Raw genomic sequence first — 22,203 nt, 5'->3', positions numbered from 1 at the left:
TGCTATTCTTTTTTTTCTTTTCTTTTGAAACGTCTGAACATATTTTTTTTAAAGAATTTTTAGGGTTACATGTAATATCAAACATGACCTTTGCAATCTGCAATATTATATAAATGCTATTTTTTAATAGGAGTTATGTCCCTTTTGATTAACTACTTGTGGTATTAAATGCATTCCTTGTCATTTGAGTGCACTGTGCGGGCGTGAAGAATGCGATTCGTAAACGTGTTTTGGGAAATGACAGAGAGAGAGAGAGAGAGAGAGAGAGAGAGAGAGAGAGCATACTTCTGGAGTGTTTTCGTTTGCTACCCTCCAGATCTGCTCCAGGATCTCCAGCATCTACCTGCTATTTGGAAAGTAGACAATGGAGAGATCTACCGGAGATCTCCACACTGAAAACGAGCAAATTGGGACTACTCTTGCAGTTCTCTAATCGACCAAACGAATACACCCCTGATGTTAGATTGCCACTATTATTTTGGGCATAGTATGACAAAGGTTCAGAGAGTTTGAGATACCTAAAGCCAGTAATTTAGCATTGAACAATTCTATTGTATTAGTTTTGTTTGGACCAAAAATACAACTCTTTGACATTTGAATTAACAAAAGGGATCATAAAGAGTGTTTTGATGAAACATCTTCCTGGGTCGTACATGTAGCAGGTGCTTGCTCCATAATATAGGTTTATTATGAAGTGAGGGCGAGAAACTGACGTATTGTAAGCGTCCACGACGTGTTTGACGTTGATCGAGGTTGTTGGTTTATAGCGTAAATATCAGCCACCACTTGATTAACGTCGCTTCTTGTTTCCGTGTATACAGCAATCAGCGTAAAACGCCATACCTGCTGTCTACATTAAATCAGATTAAATCAAAGCGCTCAGTGTATTACTGGAAGTCGAGCTTCCAGAATTACCTAGTACTTAATCATATCAAATGATTTTTTGTAATTATATTACAGTTACAATTTATATTGGTTCAAATTCTGCTGCTCATTTTGATATGTTTGTCACTTCTGATTAATAGCAACGAACTCTTCCTTTATATGAAGATGCTGACCACTGTATTATATTGCTCATAATTACTACGCCTAAAATACCCTGTCTATTTTAAACATATTTTAAATGAAAAATCAAAAAATCAAATTCAATGATGTTTGAATTAAGTCATTGTGTTCAGCCATCATACATACAATACCCTTAATAAAAGTCTTATTTCTGTCAAACATACACTGTGTACGCGATAGGCAATGTAAAGGAATTTTGCACCATTTTAATAACGATGATTAATTAAAATTGACATCGTGTACTTTAATGCATTGTATTATTTCAAAATTTGAAAGTTCCATCCTTTCCTTATTAAACGAGATGTTTTATTTAAGCACGTGTGTTGTCTGTCATACCGTGACATAAAAAAGAATTGTTTGTAATTGCTTAAAATAAATGGAATCACCTGTTCAAACATGTAATATGCATCGCATACTACAGTGATAATTTTAGTGAGAGAGAAAGAAAAAAAGAGCCTTTTGTTGGGGATAAAATTTTGCAAATGTCAAAATTCCATTGAAAATAGCACTAGAAAAAATAAGTTGACAATTTTTTCGTAATCAATTGTTTTCTATCAAATTTTTAGGGTGGTTATTTGAATAACTCCCTCAAAATGTTTAGTTGGGGGAAAAGGGTTATGTTGTTTATTTTCCATAAAATTACTGCCATTTCTTCTTTTTGTAAATATATGTAGTTGGTTTGATTAGGCAATTGCTTTCATATGTTTGACCGTGTGAATGTGTCAGTCGGTATTTTGGCCTTGAGTATTCGGATCCATGGCTTTCTGCTCTCAGAGATTTGTCCGTGCTACCTTTTTTTGAAACGGTGAAACAATAATAGCGAAGTTGAATTCGCGTGTGATTTTTATCAATTTTATTGTGCTTTTGAATGGATTTAAACACGTCACATCATGGCGGTGTCTCATTTCTCCTCTATTACTGGGACTTTTTAGCGGTATATACGTCATAATAAGTGTGAAAAGCATAACTAGATGCACATAGAATCACGCGTTTTGATTGAAAACTGTTATATTAGTTATTGATACTATAAAACGTTTAATGATAAAAACTACCTTTGTATTTCGGAATATACTGGAGCAATAAAAATGTATAGAAAATTGATATCGAATTATACATTATACATGATCACTTGAAATAAATATTTCTGGACAGCAATGTTAAAACAGTTTTGTTTTGATGAGGAACAGCGTAGCACAAAGAGCAATTTTCGGACACAATATAATTAATTATATATACTTCATATAGAGTTCGATGTTTGTGAGTACAGTTCAATATACAGTTATTGTATATCATACAGAAATGGCGAGACTTTTCACTTGATGCTGAGATTTAATAAGTACACTGTATTTTCCTTTTGATGATAACGGACAACAGCTTGTAGTCTATCGACTGCACGTATGGCTTGTTTATAATGCGCACAAATAAAGCTATTACCAGTTGTTCGCCCGAGAGAGACCGCTTTCTTATATTCAAGAAATGAAAGTAAGGACTGGGTTACATAAGGACCCTCAATATAAGCAAGCAAAAAAAAGTTTTGTAGACTTTGAGGTAATCATATGGTATGAAGGTGAATGTTTAAGAGAAATGTAATTTTATATTTGCAACATAGATTACGTGTTATTTTAATTCAGGCAATGTCGGAAAAAGACGAGTATACTAATTAATTTTTAAAAAATCCTCTTCTAAAATATTTTGGGAATTGGATGCACATTTAGTTTCTAACTACTATATTTTGCTATATTATCACTATATTTTAAAAGAATATCTGAATGAATTGCAACTTACATGTAATACCATAATGATACACATGTATACTGCAGCTTCCTCTTTTGACATCTATTAAACATTAAATGCTTATTAACCGAATTACCCAAAAGTACATATACTAGTAAAATGCACCGAAACATGATAAAGTCTTCTTAGTAGTCATGAATAATGGAAAAAGTAGGACAAACAAGGAAATAGTTTACTGTTCCATTGGCTGAAATGTTTTTGCCCACTATTGCGACTTTTCTTGATGCCTGTAAGTGGGTTTGATAGCGCAATGTTTGGATTTCGTGACCATCTAGCAGAGAGGGTCATTCATTGTACATTGCGACAGGGGGTTCATCAGGAATGATAAAAAAACGCCCCCGAGATCCAACGGGCTTTTCAGAAGATACGATCACGACATTATCAATTAAGTTCGAATACTAACTTAAAATGAATTGTGTAGTATACCCATTTAGGCTTAAATGATTAACATTTGATAAAAGCATTACTGATTTATGAATGTGAGTTATTTACCTAATGCAGTTACCTTACAATTATTCGTTTTACGACAGTTATTCTAACTATGTGATTTTTTCCTGTTATTCGTTATATCCAACCCGTTTAAAATAAATACTTCCTGCGATGAAGTTTATAAAGTCAGAGTCAGTTTTATATTTAAAAATTACGTTATTGTGAAAAACATATTTATGGATACAAGAGCAGACATTGCATATATTAGTCATATCGATAGTCAGCATTGCCTATAGAAGTTTGAGACATAACATTAAAATCGCCAGATCAGACAGCAGTTATGAAAATAACACTACTTAATGTAAAAGAGCACAATTTGATTTGTCTAACAAGGCGTAGATTACAACACATCAAATTTTCCCCTGGAAATATGTCATAGATTCATAGAGACATACAGGGACAATGAAACGTTATCTTGTGCACAGACGTAAAATGACAAATTGAATGTAATTGATGATAATTTTACAGTATTTACGCTGTCGAAAATTATGTGTTCTTTTGCCATTCTGATAACATGTTGCATACAATGATAATGATTGCTATTAGAAATGGTATGACGTCATTTTGAACAATGCACGTACGTCATTATAATTGAAGTAATACACGTAACTGTTGCATACCATACAAATAATTATGTTGAATACGTTAGACAAGTCCTATTGACAATGAAATGACGTCATTTTGAAAATATGCGCACACGTCATAATGAAAATATAATGTCGGTGTTCTTTAGACTGTGCTTGAATAGAAGAGTATGTGATGCGTGATGCGTGTCTCACACTGTTCGAGTCCCCCTGATGTGATTAGGGGCCCCGGACGCCGGGCCAGTGCTTGTTATAGAAATTAGCGGATGGACAAGAAACGTCTGTAACAAATTTCAACGGCATTAGCAGGAAAAAGTCTTGAGGTCTTGCCATTGGTCGTTTATGGGGTTTTTTTTTACCGTTCGGGGTCTCGTTAGCAACCGCCTTATGAGTATGGATCATATTCGCTGATCAGCTTATGTAAGGAGATATGAAAATCAATTCCAAAAGGGTATAGAACTAGAACCATGTGAATGATTATTATAAGTCGATGAAGTCGAAGATTTTCTAGATGCACCACCAACGCCATACATGCATTATGTTCAATAAAACCTGTCTTTCTTTTTGGGTTTTGACGTGACTAATATCATCACATCAAGCTAAAAACTATTTAAAAGATATATAATAAAAATAAAAAATGCTAGATCAAAGAACAAGCCATCTTGGATAGCTGATTCTTTTCACTTTACGTGTAATCTTGTACAGATTGAATTATATAACATATCTTAAGTTTTACATTTGTATACTTAGCTTATTGTCCTGTGTTATGATGGTACATTCTCGTAATGTTTTGTGAGATATTACCCACTAGTATTAAGTACATCGTCAGAAGAGAAAACTTAAACAAACGTGTATAATTCTGTTGATATGTTTTAATTTCATTATGGTCAGCGGTTGCACTCAACTTTGAATTTAGTAAGTGTGATTTTTTGTAACCTGTATGTTAAAGCACACCATGCATCAACCCAAGTTTCATTGTTTCTACATGTTTTGCATTTGTAGCCTCTTTTACAAAACTGCAAAATCCTTATTTGTTGAATTTGCATCTGCAAATTATTTTGCCCATAAGTCACTGCTAACAAAATATATTGATCCTATATTTGTAACGTATATCTATAACTAAAAAGACCCATTATTATCCTTCAAGCATCACCTTAATTATCACCAATTATAGAGACACATAAAGTTAGGACGTGGAAACGTTTTTGATACGATTTTTTTCACCAGATCAAATAAATATGACGTAAAACTGTTTTTATAATAAAATCGTAATGAACAATTACACGTTTTATTGGTGGCGTTAACCTATCATATTTGTGGATAACAGTAGAATTATGTACTGCTTTCGTGATATAAGATAAGGCTTGTTGTATGCGATCTAGGGGTTCATTTAGAAATGAATGAAGAATGTATGATTTACTGGAAATAGTCGGGGAACTGTCTTGTGTTCTGGTTTTTTATGTTACCGACACTGTCAATTATTATTATTATTTTGTTATTGTTGTTGTAGATTGGCAATTTATCATTAACATTAATTTATCTGAACAAAAGTAATATCGCAAAGTTGGGAACAAACACCTATAACATATAATATGATTATTGTGATATTCTTGGAAATCATTTTGCTGCACATACAATGCAGGCACGAAGAGGTTATCACTTAACATGCGTTTATCCAAAAATAAAGATAAAAACTAAAAGCTGCTCCTAATAATCCTCTAGTTAGGTTGGCTCCATCTTTATTTTATAATCATTGAAAGCGATGTACTTGTTGTTGCTTGATAAAAAAAAAGAGGCATAAAAGATATTGAAGAGCAGTAAAATATCCGCAACGTTTCAACGGGTCTGGCCAGAAAAAACATTACACGAATAGTACAAACTTTATATCGACCGTTTTATTGTGAGTATCTGAGAAGTGTGTTAAAAGATACTCTTTGCGTCTTTATTGAAATAGCTCCTGTCATTTTAGGACTTCAGAGAGCTTAGTGTGTCACCTCCAGAATATACATATATATTGGTATCTCCTGTGCTTTCGTCCCTTTACTAAGCATCGATTGGGGTCTCTCGCTTCTGCTGGGAAGAGATTTCTAATACAAAGCCTTTCTTGCTTTTTTTATCATAGACCCCAGATTGACTTACGGCAGCAGATGTTTTATACCCTCCGGTGTGTAAAGTGAGGACCGGTTCTTCATTACAAGGTACGATAATGAGTTTTGATGTCAAGAATTTTAAAATTAAGGAAATCAATAGTTATTAGGGACTGGAATAGGAAGCATAATTTAGATTATTCAATACATACTAGCCGTGTTGGTGTAACTATTATATGTAAAAATATATATTCCTGCTACTTTACAAAAAATACTGTTTCATAACATGTTTTTTACTTGATTTTTTTACGTTTTTGGTTTCAAATTCTTTGACAAGTTTGACAACACATTCCTATTTTTGTATAAATTCGTTTATGAATTTACTCATAGATATTTCGTGAATTCTTTTATTAAACGACAGCTAATCATTCATTAAGTTTTAATGACGTTAAATATGTGCATCATGGCTTTCTTTTAATAGCGGTTATATTTCTTTTTATATTTAACTGGTGTGCGGGTTCATGATAAATGAATTGCTACCGTAAACAGTTAAATTGTTATTGGTTGTGCATTATTGTGCACTAATACGCCTGCAAGCAACTTAAGATGTTAACATTAGTTATTCCTTGAATTTAAGCGTACCTTAACTTATTCAACACGTGACTATATGAAATAAAATATTGTACAAACACGTCTTTTTATCGATAGAAATGAATTTAGAGACTTTGCGTCAAGCACCTTACATGTAACATTTGAATTTAAATATTACACTTCCGAGGCTTAATAATTACATTCAATTTACCCAATTCTCAAGCTTTTAGAGAACCATTTATCGAGGGCCACTGTATACGTTGATTTGTGGACAGCCAGTTGCTATAATCAAATTAAGATGGTGTCAATATTTTGCTTTTCCAAATAACATTGACAATTTAAGGGGCACTGTTGTATAACAAAATATTTAATATAGAAACAATTATGGATGATTAGTTTCAACATCGCCTTTTTTTAAGACTCAAGCGAGTATAAATAATGTACATGATTATGAAATATAATAATCATTATTACATCCTCATGAAATATAATAATCATTATTACATCCTCATGGGCTGTACTGCACAAAGTTGGACTTTCTGAATTAACATCTGCAGAGGTGTTGGCCGTGAAAAAAATGGCGGGAAAGGGGGTGTGCAATTCATTCCATCATGTTTATGATATGTGTATGCACGTGTTGTACTGTTTTGACAGGTGTTTATCCAGGTGTTTATGTAGCATACACAGCTCAAGTCTATCTTGTGTGTGATACTAAAGATACCTACAGAGAGAAGTTGTCAATGCTGGGCAGTGAAAATACGTGCCATAATATTTTTGTAGGCTAAAATATCCAGATGTTGTTTATTTTTATCAATTCTAAGGATATTTTTATATTTTGGTTTATTTATGGATTTAGAGTGTTTATATATACTTGTAGAATATCTCTCTCTCTCTCTCTCTCTCTCTCTCTCTCTTTCTCTCTCTCTGATTTGTTTGCCTACAATTTTTAAATCTACAGAACCGTGTTGTCGTGCGTCGGCCTTTATTTTTTTTTTCTCTTTAGTTCTTGAATACTGCAAGGCCACTCGTTGGATTAAAGCATCTCAAAAATAAAAGGTATCTAATTTACTACTTTGCCGCCCCGATTTTTTTTTGGCGGGTCGAAATATACAAAAATCAATGCATTGTTATGATGTCCATACATCTTGGGGCAGGGGGTTGAGGTTTTTTAATAAGGAGAGTGAAAGACGGTATGACAGATTTGGGTAGATATGAGTCACTTTAACTACTTGGGTAACGTGTTATCGTTGGTCATGCGACGCCCGTTAACAAATTCACATTTTAAAATTCAGTTTTAAAACTTCATGACAGTGTCAATTAGCCATTTTGAATGGAATATATATTGTGTATTTTATGTAATCTACTTAAATTTAACGTGCATTATATGCTACCGTGCATTAGAAATGAAACTTTGAATTAAAAGTCTGTATGTCTCGTTTTACTGAACGATTACAATGTTTGGCCCGTAAAGCTTGTGTATTGATAATCAGAGATTCCTCACCACCACCACCTCAACCCTTTTATGAATAGTTGTTTGCAAACGTCACGAATTAAAGAGTTTGTAACAGTCAGGAAAGTCTCAGATCAGGGTTCAGCCCACGAAATGCAGCTTGAAGTGCAGCTTAAAATGCAGCTATCGTACTCAGGTGACCATCAAGGCCTGTGGGCCTCTTGTTTGATACACGTACAGGCGCACTAACAATTATTGTTTTATTAGCTTTTTTGTTGTTGTTTGTAAGCTGTTCTCTCAAATACATCAACTCGGATGTATCAATCTGATCATTTTCTCGGTTTATGTTTTATTTGTCAATTCCTTCATCAATACTATTTAAATTTTTCATCAGATATAGCTTCTTAACAGTTATATATTGTGCATCAGTCGGCAAAGACCCGGATATAGGTATTTTTTAAAAACAGTAGTTAGTGATCGTCATGGAATCGTCAAGGAATCTAGCTGTTTGTTTTTAAAAGAGGTATTTTATTGATGTACTTAAGTTGAACTTTCCATCATCAGGATTTTCTTCTCCTGGATATTTCTCGCCTTAAGTGATGGTGAGGGCCCTATACTATAAAAAGGAATTCCTTACTTTTTATGTTGGGGGCTTTTTGACACCGAAATGAGATTCTTGCCAAGTTTTTCCTTTCTTATACAATTTTAGCAACAACTTTCTATTCATAATGGAGTTGGTTTTTTTTTCAAACTATAATGGAGTTATTTTCAAACCATAATGAGATTATTTTCACACAGCCGTAGAAGCGGTAGAAGAGGCGGCATTGCTACTCGTTTCTGTGATAAATTTCGTCTGCATGAAATCTCGGCCAAAATTAAAAGTTGTCTCTTTAAGGAAGTTGTTGTAATATAAGTTTGGAGGTTGTATCAAAATTGAATAAATTCGACAAATTGAAGAAAAAATATCAAGAAACAATTGTTTGATGTAGGATTATCTTAATGAGGAAATTTTAATATTTGATTTAAACAAATAGTTAAAAAAAAAAGCTAGCGTATTATGATGAGAACTGCAAAAAATTGAATTTAGCTTAAAAAAACGTCATGACAAAGACGGTGTGCATAGTATGGATGTCGTGAACAGCTTTAAACACCCCTTACCCAAGATGTCAAACTAACAATTTCAAGATAAAAAAAATAATTTCTGCAACCAAAATGAATTTGCTAAATAGAACCTATCTCAATGTCACGTACAGTCACTACATGGTTATTTCCATCATTCATCAGCACAGCTTAAAAGTTGAAAATTGATATTTCCCTCCCCTTTTTTTTGTTGTTTAAAAGTAAGTTACCACAATGGTAACCATACTTTGAAGCAATGCTCAGGGCTGCGTTTTACAAAAGAACTTACGACTTACGACCAAATTAATGAATGCTAATTATTCATGAACTAATTATATATAATTTTTTTTATTCTTTTGGCTGTAAAATATAATTATGAATATCAAAATATTTGTAAATAAATGGTTTTAAATAAATGTTGTTCATTAAAGACTACTCAATGAGACTAAAATATTTACGACTTTGTCATAAGTTCTTTTGTAAAACGCAGTCCAGAGCTGTTGGGTTATCTGTACTGTTGTACATGAAAGATAAAACTCGATACACTGTAACATTACTCTAGGATAAAAACAAATGTGGGGAAAATTAAAGGCGCAACGAAATGTGAGAGCAATATAACAAGATGCCACACTGAATTAATATTCAAACAATGCCTATCAAATGGTTCTATGTCGATTGTTTTTATGTTTTAAAAAGGGTTAAATGCGCCGTGAGAAATCCTACCTGAGAATCGTAAAGAATAAACTTACCTAGTTCTGAAACCACTTACTCTGAATTCTTTCTCCTTATCTCACTTGCTGAATGTTGAGGAATATTATTTGTTGTTTTTTTGCGTACGTTTAGTATTTTACCGTACGCTTAAGTGTTTGAAGTATTGACCTTGGTAGTCTTATTACAGTTCATGTTAAATAGTCCGTAAGTGATCCGGTGTAATCATGTACATGCATATTTAAAAAAAAAAGCTTTCCGAGGACTAATGCATATATATCATATAGTGAACACTTGATTAATGCTTTTTTCCTGGTGGATTGCAATTTTTTGAGTATATAGAGGATATTATGAAAATCAGGAGAATGAAATTGCAAGTAAAATCGGAGTTCAGGTTAATAAGTGCATAATTTGGACACAGAAACGCCGTTACTTCAGCTTCATGAGTAGAAAAGCTAGTAGATATAGTTCAGTGAACAGGTAAGGTGTACACGCTATTCTGTTATACTAAAAAATGTCAATTTAAAAACTTCGATTTTTTAGTAACTATACTATATACCTTTATGTTCATAGTTTTGGAATTTAGGACGACAAATTTGTACTGTTTTTGATTCTTTGTACTCCTTAGAATATTGATTTTACGACAATAGAGATATTTGTTTATCTATTATCATTTTAAAATTATTAAATAAAGTCTACCCCACATTAGGACTCCTCTACGTCCCTAGTGGATTATATTTTTTGTTTAATTTAACATTCTTCGTACGATCTTGCTTTTTTCAGCTATAAATAACAAGATACATGTAGATTGTCTTTAGATATTTGTATTCGTACTTTTTATGTAAAGAAGACAAACTCCCAATTTGGTCCTCCTTTGACCTGAAACAAAATGGAGTTTAAAATGATTTCTGTCTTTCTTTTATATCAATTTCAACTAATATTGTCGTGTTATGACTTGAAAACTGATATTACTAGTTTGCTTCCACATTGACAATAGCTCTTCTTATTTCTGAATGTTTATTATAATAAGTGTGCTACCATCTCCTTTTTACTGTAAGCCGTTATAACCCACTGGAGTTAGGATAAGAAAGAGTGTTTAAAAAACTTATACACATTGACCTCTACAGATCTCGCAAATTATAGCCGTTATTTTCTGTAAAAAAAAAATAAAAAGATATGTATATTTCGTATAAAATATTTTTACCTCTCAGTCATTTATTGGTTCATTTAACCTTCAGGGATATAAAACATGTAGGAATCTTCTTAAAGATAATTGTGTAGTTTTTTCCTCCTAATTTTACAAATTACTAGTACACTCTTGATTTTCTTAAAATATTTTCTTTCTCGTTATGTTTCTAGAAAATTCATTATCGAGTAGTGTGAGTTAAAGGGTATTTGAAAAAAAAAATGAGATAACTTAGCAATTTAATTTCTTTTACATGACACTTTAAGAAGCATTTATTAAATTGATTCTTAAGAAGTTGTGGAGATGTATATTTAGGTTTTTTTATATTAATATACGTGTGATCACTTATATCATAGCAAACATAGGCGTCGGAAGGGGGAGGGGGGGGGGCTTAGCCTTAGACATAACCATAACATATATTTTTTTTTACTTTTCAAGATTTCTGGTAAGTCTAGCCCCCACTTTCAATTTCCTTCCGACGCCATTGGCCAACTGTTTTAATCAACAACTATTTTGCACCCAAGCAAGCTTTAAATAATTAAACCTTTTTGTAATTACAAAAGTAAAGAAATATCAATGAGATACTTATAAATGCATAACGTTATGATAAATGACCAGAAGATAATAGGTAAGAAACTTTGTTATAGAGTGACAGTAAATGGCTGCTTTAAAGGATTAGCGATAAAGATACTAGTATATGTTGAATTTGCGCATCCATTCAATAGATTCAAGTTTTAGCCAAAAAAGATTTGTATGTTAAAGTAATAACGGCGTAACATCATTGTTTAAAATGTTTTTGTTTTTTGTAATCTCTTTCTGCATAAAGAAAGTTTGATCTTCATAATGCTCATTCAAATGTGATTAAAATTACGTTATAAACAGCTAGTCATTAGTGGGCGGATTAGTGTGTTTAAGTGACCGTGACATTTTAGACTTTTTTGTACCTGGATATAAGTAGGTCACCACGATCTACAGAGGAAAGGTTTTGTTACCACTGGCCAGCTATTGGGATGTGACCCACATTTATCTTTTCTGTTAATCGGATACAGGTTTGAGTTTTTTGTGCTGCAAACTGAGGGACAGTAATTGTGTCGTCTATCAACCATTCATATTTTGTTAGACCGATTCTAAAATCGCAGTCAACATGAAAGGGGATAACAAATAAGCTGAAACTTATAAACTGTAAATCATATCGGCCAGAAAGTGGTCTGTATCGGGGTGAAGGTCGGGGAGTTCTAATGTAGACAGGAAACGTCTAATTTTCTAACTCAGTCTTGTAGAATGAGTTGAGGCTATGATATTATGAATTAAAATGCATACAATCATTATCAAGTTTCATTATACCATAGCATAAGCGAGAGCACGTGGTTGGTGTACAGTTGTACATTTGTAGGTACAACGTTTAGAGAAATTAATTGTGCTCTTGTAAAGTACATGTAGAAAATAAAAGAAAACATTTCGATGAAACTTCCTAGTTTATCATAGAAAGATTCCTTAAGCCAATGAAGATACTTTGATAAGATATTTGACTTGTTCAGTCTCGTCCCTGTAGGAGCGATCTGATGTTTACATGTCATTTGTTGACATTCTGGCCTCTTTAAATAATAAGATATAATGAAATTTAGCGAAATCACATTTCCGTCTTTTTGACATTTACTGTTGGAGATTATCAACGTATGTTCCGACATTAAATTCCACTACGTTGAATAAGTACGTCCTTCCTAGAGTAATATTTTTACACTTTGTTTACGTAGAATTGGTTGGCTTAGACTTTGAACGATTCAGACTCAATCTAATCAATCAGTAGGCAATAAATTACTAACTTGCGACTTATCGCTATGTCATATGACCTTTTTTTTCGAATGTAGAGTTTTCGTCTTCTTTGGCCACACTGTGTTATGATAAACAGTTGTCCATTTGACCCACAGCGATTTTTCATCACAAATATCTCGTTACTATCGTTTTCTCCTCTTTCCTTCAGATTGTTGTATAATATCGAGTTTTGCTTTCCCTCTCGTAAAGAGACATCAGTTTTGGGGATACTTTGCAATAACAGTGCGGACATTGACATGTTCACTATCATTAGCAATTACACAAAGGTATGAAGGCCAAAGGAAATTATAAGAAACGGCTACCGTTGTTTCGGTATGTTGATAGGGACTATGGTAATTAATCAACAAGCGTTACTGACCTCCAGAATAAGCAGGACTGGAGACAGAAACCCAGCGTTTTGACGGATTTAAACGTGACGAGCTGAGGTCAACTGTGATCATGTAAGAATTTATCACCGTGAGTCCAAAATTAAGGATGACAAGCCTCTGGTTAAATTTGTTTAAGGCCATTGTATATTCAGTTGTGTTATTCATGTAGGTTGGAAATTGACAGAACCCCTGATGGTTGAATACTAATGGATGCTTAATCCATAGTCCTGGGAGAACCATACTTTTTTCTAATCATATTTGAAGGAATTATTTTTGTTACGTTTATTGAGAGTATAAAAGACAATGATAATGCAAAATAAAAAAAAATATATATAATAATAATAATAATAACATTCTTCCCAAACATAGGACATAAGACAAATTAAACTGCTTGAAAACAAAACATCCAATAAAAAAAAACTCCAAAAGTGAAATTTTGCATTGAGTTTTTGATATGATTTATTATCTTGTACTCTCTCTCTGAGAGAGTCTATTGTCAACTTTTTTGGCAACTGTTGTTCTTTATTTCAATGTAGATACTTAAACATGAAACAGAGAGTAAAACAAATATTTCGTCTTATAAAGCCTATGTATTAATATAAAATCAGGTATTACATGCACGTTCATGTATGTATTTATTAAATTATACATATGGCAGTTAGTACTACAAGCTTAATAAAATGTTTACCAATGAAAGTCTAGCACAGTCGGATAAAGAGCTTTGATGTGACATTTGATTATCCAATCGCAGGTACTTATAACATGGTGTTTATTGAAGCAACGAAATGCTTTAGTTGGTAGTGTGTGTGGATATGCAATTAAAGTGGTGACAGCTTTTGATCTGGAGGTGATAAGTTCAAAACTAGCTTGAGATTTTACAATTCATCAAATTGTACCAACACAAATTACATGTATCTCGAAAAGAAATTTTGAATTATAATTTTGGTAAAAATGTATCACATTTTAACTCGACAATATATCTTAAATATGATGTTCTTTAATTCAAGTTCTAATCCCAAAGTGTTCTGTTCACCAATAAGAGCAAAGTTCTTTTAATATCTGCCCTAAAACTGAAAAGATACTCAAAGCTCATAAAAATACACGTATTTCATCTTGAATCATTGTGTGCTAAAAGCAATTATTCACTTTGTAATTTGTTTTATACGGGGATAAAGATAAAGATAAAATGCAGTAAATATTTATGGAAAATTTACATTTTTATGTTTTGAAATTGCTTTTCGAAGAAGAAAATGTGTCCCAATAGTCATCCACAACCAACGAAATAAAATAATAAAGATATTATGGGAAATTCAATTTGAACGATGGCTGCACATGTCCTATTTAAAAAACTTCCGAAAAACTTTTATCCTTGGTCCGTTGCAAAAAAACAAATTCGGAAACACATAACTTTTTATGGTGTCATATATACACCTGTGAATATCTTATGAGGTAATTATTTATGGACTCTTATAAAACTTTAGATATTGTTTAAGGTTATATTTATTTTAGTTGTCAAATTGATTTATAAACTTAAAACAGAGTAAAATTTATGAAACTGTACCTTTTTTTATTTAATATCTGATTTGGGTCACTTTGAAATTATCATTTCTCATCACTCGTGTGCATAAAGATGTGAAAATAGATACCCGTGAACATTTTTGTTTTACACATTTGTACATACATAACACAATTTTCTATGGCTGTTAAGGTTTCCTCACCTGTGATTCATGTTGAAGATTTTGTTATATAAGAAATTGACAATTTGATTTTATATCGATATAAAAAGTAAAACAAGGGAGATATTCTGTCCGATCCCTGATCAAGCACAACGATATAAAGACTCGGCACTCTTCAAGCCGATTGAATTCAAAATTCACACACAGGGGTTCTGGTTTTGTTTGATTATATCTACTGTAGATCAGTACTAAGACAGTTTGCTTCTTAGTTTTTCTATACAATGGATTATCGATCCCCGATCCACAGCAATGTTCGATAACTCAAAATAATCCGGAATTATTGTTTTATTCGTACCATAAATCTTCCTTTCATTTGGCCAAATTATATTAGTCTTGAAGTGTCAATATAACACAAAGCCTTGCAACGAATTGATTGGCTTAGTGGCTCCACGGAGACCTACTACCAAGAGGTTATAGGGTTCGAGCCACCGATACAACCGGGTTTTTTCATCTTTGATCTCGACTTGTATACGTTATTTATTCCATTATTTTCATCGTGGCCAAAATTGTATAACTTCGTAAAGTGCATGGGTACCATAAACATTCTTTTTATTTCATTTTATTTATAAAGTTTGAGGGATAAATAACATTTTTATGATAAAAAAAGAAATACTTTTAGGATTAGCATCGGAGAACCTTAAATATTTCCTATATTTACGTTACCTGAATCACTAAAGTAACTTGATGATGTTCGTCATCCTTCTACATCTTTACTAATTTTCAAAAGTTTTGAGCGCCGTTAATTGCAAGTCTACTGTAAATCCCAGGTCAGTTTTTTTTTTCAAACTGTAAGCCGCAGGCCTCAAGATATTTTTAAAACTTGACTAATTTATACTTATAGGAGAAGATAATAAAATGTTGACATCAGTGATCTTCACACCCCAGATAACATAGATATATGTACATCTTGTAAACCTTTTCTGTACCTGGCCATCTATTTGACAGACATTGTAAACAAGAGAGATGTTTTTTTAGTGAAATTTTATGGACATAGAGCAAGGGGTACTGAAAATGTTTAATGCTCAAAGTTATTGCTTATGGCCTTTCTTGTAATCCAAATAATGATGTTTTCATGACAACACTGAATATAAAAGTAATTCAGCAAAATTTTCGTTTGTGATAATGGTGTGCTATAGGATCGTGCTTTGTGTTTTAAAACGTTCACATTCAAATAAAACACGAGATAGTAACATAGATAACTAGAGACAGAAAAACCGTATATTATGTATGTCAATTTTAATCGGTTGGCTTAGTCGCTTTATCGGAGCCTTAAGTCAAGCGATAGTCGAGTACTCGTTGATTAATTTGAAACTGTGTCTTTTTCAAATCAAATTATGCTACTATCACATACACTGTATCTTTAACTCACATATGATTATACGCACTGTTTGCTACTCTTTAGTTGATCCTTGATAACTCTAAGAATCTTGTTTCTCAAAAGCACTGCCTGCATGCTGTGGCCATTTTTAGACAATCGCTTTAATTCAGGACGAAAATGTAAAAAGGTATAGGAAAAATTTGAAAAGTTTTAAGAATTTTTAGGTCACCTTAATCAATCAGGAGACCTGTTGCAATTGTCCGTTGTCGGTTATGCTTAGTCCGTTTACAATTTTATAATTTAAACTTCATCAAAATTACAAGGTCATTTGTTGACATTTTTTGTTTAAAGCATCTCTTAATAAGGGGACGAGAACTTGTAAAATGTATAATTACCATGTCATCCAGAGCCTCATGAGAGGAACCAAAAAGCAAAAAGGGAAAAAAGGGCCTAATTTTAGAAAACTTCTTCTCTACTTTCACAATTTTAAATAGGCATGGTCATGATTTGGGTCTAATTTAATTTTACTTTGTTTAATTATTTACAATGCTTTAGGAATGTATTTCTAAAGATCAAGTGGAATTTGACAAGTCAGTCGTAGAATTATGAGCAAGATACAAGGCTTACAACTCTTCGGCTTGTAAACAAGCCTCGAGTCCTTTTTTGTTTACATAGGTTAAATATACCAGTAAAAATCTTTTTCAAGCCGATTTGTCTATCTCCTTATTATACCCCCCGCAAACGAAGTTTGGGGGGGGTATATAGGAATCACCTTGTCCGTCTGTCCGTCCGTCTGTCCGTCCGTCTGTCTGTGCAATCGTGTCCGGTCCATGTCTTTCTTATGGAGAAACATTGGAAGTTCTTACTTCACACAAAGATTGCTTATGACCTAAGGGTGTGTCATGACCTTGACCCAAGGTCATTCGGGCAAGGTTAAGGTCACTGGCAGAAAAAATACAAAATTCGTGCCCGGTCCATATCTTTCTTATTAAGAAACATTGGAAGTTCTTAATTCACACAAAGATTGCTTATGACCTAAGGGTGTGTCATGACCTAAACCCAAGGTCATTCGGGCAAGGTCAAGGTCACTGGTAGAAAAAATACAAAAATTCGTGTCCGGTCCATATCTTTCGTATGGAGAAACATTGGATGTTCTTACTTCACACAAAGATTGCTTATGACCTAAGGGTGTGTCATGACCTTGACCCAAGGTCATTGAGGCAAGGTCAAGGTCACTGGCAGAAAAAGTGCAAAATTCGTGTCCGATCCATATCTTTCGTTTTGAGAAACATTGGAAGTTCTTAATTCACACAAAGATTGCTTATGACCTAAGGGTGTGTCATGACCTTGATCCAAGGTCATTTGGGCAAGGTCAAGGTCGTTGGGAAAATAGTGCAAAATTCGTGTCCGGTCATTATTTTTCTTTCGGAAAAGCATTGAATGTTCTAACTTAACACAAATATTGCTTAGGATCAAAAGGTGTGTCATGACCTTGACCCAAGGTCATCTGGGCAAGGTCAAGGTCACTGGCAGAAAAAGTGCAAAATTCGTGTCTGGTCATTATCTTTCTTATGGAGAAGCATTGAATGTTCTTACTTCACACAAATATTGCTTATGACCAACAGTTTTAAAAAAAAATAGAGCAGTTGTTATTTAAAGAAAATAGACGGTGAAATAGATTCATCCAATATTTTCTATAATTGGAAAAATACACGCATTATGATTTTCATCTTAGCGGGGGGTATCAATTGTGAGCTTGCTCACAGTACCTCAGGTTCATTTTAGGCATAAATACAAAGTTTCCAATGTTTTACGCATTCATTTTAGGTCTGAAAATGGAATATTCGCTTCAACATTGAAAATTTGAACAAAAGCTTAATGTTTACAAAGCAAAAAATTGTAAACTCTGTAACTCGCTTAAAACTCAACAAATGATCATACTCAAATTTTGATTGCCTATTAAAAATGCATTACGAAGCAATTTTTAAACATTAAAATCGGAAAAATATTTTATGACCCAAAACGTGACATTGTCCTTTTAAAGTTTTATACAGATCCTGTTGGTAACGTGTTGACCATCAAGCCTCCTTAATCAGCAGCGTGTTTTCTTTCATCACTCTATTTTGTGAAGAACATTTTAAATTTAACAGTTTATTTATTCATATACATAATAAGGTTATATTTTACTTGATGAAGATTAATATCCTAAATGCAGCTATTTGTCATATATACTACATTCTCAAATGTTTGGAAATAACGAATGATGGTCTTATTAAATGAAGAAGGAAAAAGAAAGTACCAGCTTCAAAACTGATACCCTGCGTAAATGATATCACAAATAAGCAATATCCAGGGGGAAATGGATTTTATTTATACAGGATCCACATGTTTTAATGAACATTGTCTAGATATTTTGTATTATGACTTCATTAAGCTGATTTTATCATACCTATTGTTCCTCAGGTGAGCGATGTGGCCCATGGGCCTCTTGTTATAACTTCAATGACTTTTCTTTTATAGAAGGGTCTGCGCTCCATATTTTTGTCATAGTCTAAATGTGGTTTAATGGAATTTAAACCGATTTTAATCAACAAAATTGTGGAGAGATGACCCACTATACTTTAAAAATGTCATTTTGTAGCCCGACAATTGAATATTTTAGAAAAATAATACAAAGTCCGTAAATTCGTGGCCAACGTCTCAAAAGCATTTAAACAACGCACTTTGTTGTGAATGAAATGGCTCAGTGGTTAAAGCACCAGATTAGGTAACTTTACAGAACTTGGATTATATACAGAACTATAGGATTATTTTTTTCTTACCGTTTTTTGAAATATTTCAAACTGAATATTGTTAGAAATTGCCCTTTGGTAAACTTGTAATATAACATATCAAATATATTAAATTGAAAAAATGTTAAATTTGAAATTGTTGAATTGATACCGTGATTAGATCGATCGTGTGGAATGTAACATTTCTTCTGTTTCGAAATGTTTGACGATTCTGTGATGCTTGCAACTCTTAGAAATTGGTAAATAATATTACAAATAAGCAATCAAATGCATTCTGTCAACCAGACTGTTGCACACTTTTAAAAAGTCTACACACCACATTAAAGAAATTTGTTAATAAGTAATTAATTACTATTAAGGGGACAATTTTGGTATATTTATTACAATTGAGAAAACGGTTTGAAAATGCAACATGATCATTTTCATTGGGTCTTTATACTAATTTCTTCACAATTTCAGTACTGTTAGTGGTTGGTGATGTTACATTAAAGCTCCCTGTCAATTTAACATGTCTTACGTTTACTTGGCCCCTACTCCCTCTCTCATAAACAAATAATGTATGTTTTAAATGCAGTATAAGTGCAAAGAAGATAAACATATGATAATTAAAACTACTGTTTGAATAATATTATTGCTATGTAAGTGCCCTAATAAACTTTGGAAGCAGTTACTTAGTCAGTGATTAGGCAAATGAACTTTTTAATAATTTTAGGGCTGATATTAATCTTAACCTTAACTAGTCATTCTAGGTAGAGTATAAAATACATAGAATATAGATTCTATGTATTGTAAACCATCATGCATCCTTTTGGGCTTAAGTTAGCTCTTGCAATCCCAGTCTTGATTAGCTTGCTGGTTTAAATGTGAAAAATGGATACAAAATGATGTAAGATATTAATTTGACATTGATTGAATCGTTTTTAAGAAAATGTGGATAGTATGATTTGTGAAAGTTACTTGAAGAATTAGCCTCGTGTTAAGAGTTTTAATAATGAAATGTGCATTTAATATGAAGGATATTTTCAGAATGTAAAGTTTTTTTTATCGCTGCAACCTCCGTTGTACTTGTATAGAGGTCGCTACCATACTGATGATGATTTGTTTCAGTGTATTGAATGAAAAGTGTGTCAACTACACTGCCTCTTCCTTTCATTTTATTTTACTACGGTACATAAGTTTATCGTTTTAATTTCACGCCAGAATAGTTAAAACTAGATTACAATGTTTTGCTTCTGCATACAAAAAATAACCTGTAGACTCTATGAATAGAGTTATAAATGTTGTAACATTAATTTTTGATGGTCGAGATTCTAATTTTACGCTTGGTAATGTTAACTGTATTCCTTAAATACACCTAGCATTACGTATGATCTAGTCTGTTATACAAGGGAGAGGTTTCTACGCCTTCTGACTAATATATTGTGTTGACCAAACTGAGCTTATTCTGTTGACCGTGACACATCAATCAGCCAATGGTCTTGAAGGAAATGTTTTGCTCTATAAGAAAAGGTTTGTTCAAGTTTAACCTTCTTTTCTTAAAAGAAAAAATGATTGAAATACCGTATACACACAAACCATATAATGAGTTATGTACGTCGCATTTATTCAAACGGACGAACTATTAATACGGGACTAACCGAAAGTTATGGTAGTATTCCACTGAAATTATATTTTTGGGAGTCGATTTTTTATCAACTCTCCTATGCAGTTACTCAGACAAACCGAAAGTGAAACAGTGTTTGGACCTCAGCACAAATCATTGCTGCTGACAAGACTTAGTTCTTGAAAATAATTGATAAATTCGATGTAATGTATGCTAAAGCATTGTTTTTCGAAGAAACTTATTTATAAATACCTTGAAAATAGTCAGATTTTAAATGGTACGAACAATTGATATTTTTTGTAGTCGTATGTATTCCTACGCAAGAGTTCAATATAGTCTCGTTCAACTCGGCGTTCGGTTGTCTCCGTAAATCCTTGTCGGAGAATTACGGTGTCAGCCAAGCGTTTGGTTGAACAAGACTGGAGTTCAATATTGCTTGGATCCATACAATTTTCGAGAAATATTTCCATAACTGATACATAGTTTGATTGAATTAATTTTATATTTAAAAATTATTTAACATGATTCATATGGGGGTTTCTCGACATTCTTGTCGAAAAAGTCCAAAAATTCATACTATAAAAATGTGCGTATTTCAACGTCATGAATTGGAAACTACATGTACTTGTCATACAAAATAACATACCATTGATTTTTAAATAAATAAACATCGACAAAATCAACTCCCGTCAGTTCTCCAGTACTTTGATTTACCATGCTTTTAAAGTCACCTAGTTATGCCGTTTGTCAATGCAATTTGGTGAAATCATTCAAATGCATGTATTATGTATCCTACATGTTTTAACAGATGTATCTTGTCAGGAAAGTTTTATTTCAGATTCTGGTCTATTTGTTGTTGTTGTTGTTGTTGTTGTTGTTATTGATGATGATGATGATGATGATGTTTGTAATTTTCATGGTGACGATTGAATTGAAGGTTGTGTAAAGCATATGATTTTGAAATTGAACATTTAAAAAAAATAAATCAAATGAAGTTTGTTTATCAAAATAAAATATAAAAACAAGCAATTTAAAAGATTATCATTATATGAGTTGCATGACCTATCCCCGGTTGCATAAAAAGGGGAAAGGGTCTTTTGGATTAACTTTCTTTAAATCAGTTCACAGACTCGTAAACTGTTTAACTTCAAGTGCGTTAATTGAAATTACCACAATTGATAAATTGAATTTAGATCTCAGCTGAAAGAAAAGCTTAAGAACCGGATCACCTATTTCGGATCATTTAATGCCGTATCAAACATTTTGAAGGATAAACCCTCAGAAAGCATAAGCTGTTACCACGTTGGGCTTAGTTTCACCTGTGTCAGTAAGAATCTCCGTTTGCTTTCATAATCATTTAAAACTGTGACACTTTTCAATCCTTAAACATTTACCCACTATATTTTTGTAATTTTGGACATTGATTTCTCGGTATACATGTACGTGACCAGAGATGAAGACAACAGCTCCAATCGTTTCA

The 22,203-nt window shown here is 32.7% G+C and overlaps 2 protein-coding genes across 5 annotated transcripts in view; both read left to right on the top strand.

Moving 5' to 3' along the window:
* LOC128158384 (general transcription factor 3C polypeptide 1-like) overlaps nucleotides 1–22,203 on the top strand; it is an 84,264-nt gene that overhangs the window by 41,877 nt on the left and 20,184 nt on the right. The gene's annotated exons all lie outside the window — the stretch shown is intronic.
* The window catches only part of LOC128158393 (FMRFamide receptor-like), a 35,205-nt gene that overhangs the window by 6,904 nt on the left and 6,098 nt on the right, over nucleotides 1–22,203 (top strand). The window contains exon 2 of one of the 2 annotated variants that reach the window (XM_052821193.1): nucleotides 6,055–6,130. The gene's annotated coding sequence lies outside the window, so the exon portion shown is untranslated. Of the gene's footprint in view, nucleotides 1–6,054; nucleotides 6,131–10,156; nucleotides 10,368–22,203 lie in introns of those variants that run through there. The other variant, XM_052821194.1, reaches the window with a different exon arrangement.

Source organism: Crassostrea angulata, chromosome 8 (assembly GCF_025612915.1).
Source record: "Crassostrea angulata isolate pt1a10 chromosome 8, ASM2561291v2, whole genome shotgun sequence".
NCBI classification, from domain to species: domain Eukaryota; kingdom Metazoa; phylum Mollusca; class Bivalvia; order Ostreida; family Ostreidae; genus Magallana; species Magallana angulata.
Note: the sequence above shows the minus strand (reverse complement) of the source record. Positions and strands in the feature narration are given on the sequence as shown.